The following is a 5,187-nucleotide window of genomic DNA, read 5'->3' as shown; positions in this document are numbered from 1 at the left end:
TTTTTATTCTGATAAAATTGTATCTAACAAATCATGAATTTTTTTAATGTAAAAGTAATATCAGACCTGAATTACTTTGGGTTTCCTGGGTTAGAAATGCAAATTTATATCATATGAGCAGGTAATTAATTAACTGATCAGTTATGCAAATTAATTGATCTTCAATGATAAATAAAATAATGGATTTAAAAGTCTATAGCTCATTTACTCTACAAATTAACATACAGTTCATCATTTTTTCTCGTATACATATTGAACTCATTCATTTTAATTAATTACTAGAAAAACTATCTGGGATAATTATCAATCATTTATGATGATTTAGTGAATATCATTTTATGATATTATTATATCTCATATGATATTATCAGTTCTGATAATTGTATCATTTATCTTTACTATACTGTCTTGTTTTCAAAACTTAAGGATTCTTAAAATTGAGAAAAAGTGCATTCAAAATAAAGTTAAATTAATTTAAAAAATTGACTGCCATACAAAAATCTACTTCACTTACATTTCACTTGCACCTAAGTACTTACCCTGTTAGGATAATTAAAAATGTATGATTCAGTAAAATTTTATGTATTCAACAATAATATGGCAAATGCTGTCAAAATGTTTTCTTGGAGAATGCTGTTTTATGGCTATAGAGATTGATATTTGAATGTCATTTATTGTAGCTTTTCTGTGTGTGACAGATATGCCTACCCTTACTTCTCCTGTTTTGAAATTATAATTAAGAAATAAGAGGACTGTGAGACAAGAAAATTAAATGTATTTTAATTATAAATAAATTCTATAAAGAACATAGCCTAATTTCGGGAGGGGTTTGGATTGTGTTTTATAGGAGGTACATGTATATCCATAGGTAGCAAAGGTTTAGACAATATGTGTTTCTTAAAACTTCTGCTATTGCATTAAAATGTCCAACACAGGCACAGGTCAAGAGGGACAACTGTTGAAGTTACACAAGTGGCAGATCCCTTAGAATTGAACACATGCTTCTAGTATAAAAATCTGTGACCATTGATTTGATTCTGATCCCTGGAGATCCAATAGTATGTAATAGATTTACTCCCTAGAGTTTCTGTGGCTATAGATCTTTATTGAAATTGATTGATTTATCTTTCGCTTACCAAGCAGCGGTGGATTGAAACCTTACAGTGAGCCTCTCAGTACTCACACTACAGCATCCCAGGGACCATTGCAACCCTGTAAAAGGAATGTCATGTGGGGGTGCTATCTCATCTCCTAACTTCCTCTTACCTTCAGTTTGTTTTACTGCGGTAGCATGTGTGTTGCTGTGATGTTTGAAACTGTGTCACTGGTATTTAAAATACCAGCAGGATCACCCAATGTGAAAAGCGGAGCTTTCAGACTAAGAGCAGACCACAAAGAAGAAATATGCTGTCCATTATAATGAACTAGCCATTGAAAATCTTGTGAATTGCTCAGAACATACTTTGATACTGGAAAACTTATGAATAGCAGCAAACATTGTCAGCCATAATGTCACAGGATGAACCCCTTAGTTCAGAAGGTGTACAAAATATGACTGAGGATGAGAAGCCTTCTCAATATATCATTTACCATAATAACATAAATGGAGTAAAACCTTCACTCCCTTATTTGCTGATGGGCATGACTTAATATGAGAAGAAACAGCTATAAAAATCAACTAATGATTGGAACATAGAAGGTACAAAGTATGAATTTAAGAAAATAGCAAATTGTCAAAAATTTAATGGGCCATAAAATGATCTACATCCTAGGCATTAGTTAGCTGAAATGAACTGGTATTAGTTATTTTTAATCAGACAGTCATGTGTTTTAGTTTGCTGAGAATGACAAATTCAAAGAGGGATGACATCATATTAATTATTAAAAAGAACATTTCAAGATCCATCTTGAAGTACAATGCTATCTGTTATAAGATAAAATATATAAAATATGTTATAAGATAAAAATCCACTCAAGTATTACTCAAATTTATCCCCAACAACTAAAGCTCATGATGAAGAAATTAAAGAATTTTTTTCCTACCCTGTCCTACATAGTCGCTATTAATCGCTCATACTCAATGGCAGTGAGATTTTTTCCCCATTTTATTCTGAATTATGTGCTATACTACAAACGTTTTCAATTGGCAGCTAGGGCTTGGGTCATTTTTCTGTTTTCCTGAGAAGAGGACATGCCATAAGACCAATTAGTGTGGGAGCCTATGGCTGGTAGCATTTGGGAACTAGGGAGCAGTTCTAATGGATGCGTAGGTTGGCTATGAGGGTGAATGGACAGAAATTAAAGAATTTTAATATTATCTTCAATCTGAAATAGATCAAACATGCAATCATGCAATCAAGATGGATCAATAATCATTGGCAATTGGAATGCAAATGTTGTAAACAATGAGCAAAGGACAGTCATTGGAAAACATGACTTCGGAGACAGAAACAGAACTTGGGATTGCATAATAGTATTTTTTGAAGCCAAAGATGGCTTCTTCATTGCAAAATATCCTGCTTTTTTACAACACAAACAGTGACTATACATGTGGACTTCTTTAGATGATATACACAGAAATCAAACTCCTACATCTGTGGGAAGAGAGTGCAGAAAATCCTCCATCAATAGCAGCAGCTAAAACTAGGCCAGGGATTGACTGTGTAACAGACCACCAATTTCTCCTATGTGAGTTCAGGTTGAAGATAAAGAAAATTAAAACAAGTCCATGAAAACCAATATACAACCTCAAGTGGATCCCCACATGAATTTTGAGAACATCTCAGGAACATATTTGACACACTGGACATTGATGTCAAAACACCTGAAGAGTTGTGGGATGACAGCAATAAAATTATACATGAAAACAAAGAGCCATTTAAAAATAAAACACATTAAAGAAAGTATGGATGTCAGAAGACTCCCTACAACTTGTGAAACTTGTTGTGTAGCTAAGGCTACTCCACATAAATGAAATGATGAAGTAAAAGAGCTGAAGAGAAAATGTCAAAGGGAAACTTAAAAACAAGAGTAAGGTATTATAATGAAATGGGCAAAGATCTAAAAGGTAGAAATGCACTCAGTGTATCTTAAACTGAAAGAACTGAAGAAAAATTTCAAGTCTCGAGTTGCAATATTGAAAGTCTATGGGCAAAATATTGATGATGCAGGGTGTATCTAAAGAATATGAAAAGAATATGCAGAGCCATTATACCAAAAAAGACCTAGTCAAAATTCAACCATTTCAAGAGACAGCAAATGCACAGGAACCAATGGTACTGAAGGAAGGAGTACAGAGCTACACTAAAGGCATTAGTCAAAAACAAATCTCCAGGAATTGCCAAAAACATTTCAACCAGCTGATGAAGCAGTGGACGCACTCATGGGTTAGCAGCAAGTTATTTGGAAGATAGTGACTTGCCCAACTGACTGGAAGAGATGCATATTTCAGTCCATGTTAAAGAAAGTGGGCCAAACAGATTGGGCAAGTTACAGAACATAATCATGGATTTTACATGTCAGTAAAATTTTGCTGAAGATCACACGACAACAGTCGCAGCAGTACATTGATAGGGTACTGCCAGAAATTCAGTCTGGATTCAGAAGGTGACACGGACCAAGGTGCATTATTTCTGCTGTCAGATGGATCTTGGCTCAAAGCAGAGAATACCAGAAAAATGTTTATTTATCTTCTAATGACTGTGCAAAGACAGTTGATTTTGTGAACCATAACAAATTATGGACTACCTTTAGGAGAATGAAAATACATCATTATGCTAATGTAGAAATCTAAACATGGATCAAGAGACGATTGCAAGAACAGAAAAAGGAATATTGCATGGTGTAAAATCAGGAAAGTTGTTCATCAGCGTTGTATCCTGTCACCACACGTATTCAATTGTATGTTGATCAAATAATCTAAGAAGCTTGGTTTTAAGAATAATGGGCATCATGATTGGAGGAATACTCATTAACAATCTTCAATATGCAGGTGACCCACCTTACTTACTGAAAGTGAGGAGGCCATTATACACTTGAAGATGAAGATCAAGCATTACAGTCTTCAATACACACTACAACTTAATGGAAAGAGAACAAAAATCCTGAAATCCAATCAAAACTCATGGAATGAATGAAGAGAGCACACAATGAATTAAGAAAATCTGTTGGACCAGACCTCATTAAAGCTTTGAAAATCTTACTTACCTGGCAGGGGAGATACCATGAGCCAGAAGGTGGTTTTCCCAGGGCAAGGCTCATCCACTTCATTGAGGATGTGCTGACCCCTGCGATTTCCCCAAATGTGGGAAACTTGACTGCATAATTTGTGGTAGTGGGGGACTGTGTTCTCACTCTTCCCCTAAAAAAGGAAAAAAATAGTTTTGAAAATCAAGCCAATTTCTTTTATGACTAAGCTATAACTCTCTCATGCCCGGGCATTTTCAGTAACCTCATATGTATGTGAAAGCTGGATATCGAATAAGGAACACTGAGGAAGAAGCAATGGATTTGAATTATAGTGATTGCAAAACATATTGAAAGTCCCATGGTCTGTAAAAGGAACAAACACATATGTCTTAGAAGTTCAACCAGTGTACTTCTTGGAAGCATGGATAGTGTGACTTTGTTTCAATATTTTGGACACAGCAACAGGAGAAACCTATTTCTGGAAAGGGACATCACGTTTGGTAAAGAGGGGAGTGAACAACATAAACAGAGATGGATTGCTACCATGGCTGCAATAATGGGCTTACACATAAGAACAATTGTGAGGATGTCGTAGGACTGAGGAGTGTTTCATTCAGTTGTGCACAGGTTCACTGTGCATCGGAACCGACACAACACCACCAACCAAGTACAAAAGTGTATGTTGGTGCAAGTAATGAAATCCAAGCATTCAATTTCCATAATATGCATTTGCTATAAACGCTTAGAGACAGCCTGTATGAATTCATGTATTTATTTTCATTTTCTAGATCATTGAAAGTTGATGTAGGTTTTGTATGATGTTATTTTGTGCCGTTGAGATAATTCAGATTTGTAGTTACTTCAGACAGAATACAACTGTTCTTTAGGGGTTCTTAGACTTTAATTCTTAGGCCCGAGCCTTCTCTCATGGAATGGCTGGGTGAATTAAAACCCAAAACTCACTATCAAGTCAATTCTGACATATAGTGACCTTATAAA

At 35.1% G+C, this 5,187-nt stretch overlaps 1 non-coding gene across 1 annotated transcript; it reads left to right on the top strand.

Moving 5' to 3' along the window:
- Positions 1-4,198: 4,198 nt before the first annotated feature.
- On the top strand, positions 4,199-4,362 carry LOC115868498. Its single transcript, XR_004045630.1, has one exon. It is a non-coding gene; the product is annotated as a U1 spliceosomal RNA (small nuclear RNA).
- The last annotated feature ends 825 nt before the right edge of the window (positions 4,363-5,187 follow it).

Source organism: Echinops telfairi, unplaced genomic scaffold (assembly GCF_000313985.2).
Source record: "Echinops telfairi isolate 266 unplaced genomic scaffold, ASM31398v2 ScPeMD7_11;HRSCAF=52, whole genome shotgun sequence".
NCBI classification, from domain to species: domain Eukaryota; kingdom Metazoa; phylum Chordata; class Mammalia; order Afrosoricida; family Tenrecidae; genus Echinops; species Echinops telfairi.
Note: the sequence above shows the minus strand (reverse complement) of the source record. Positions and strands in the feature narration are given on the sequence as shown.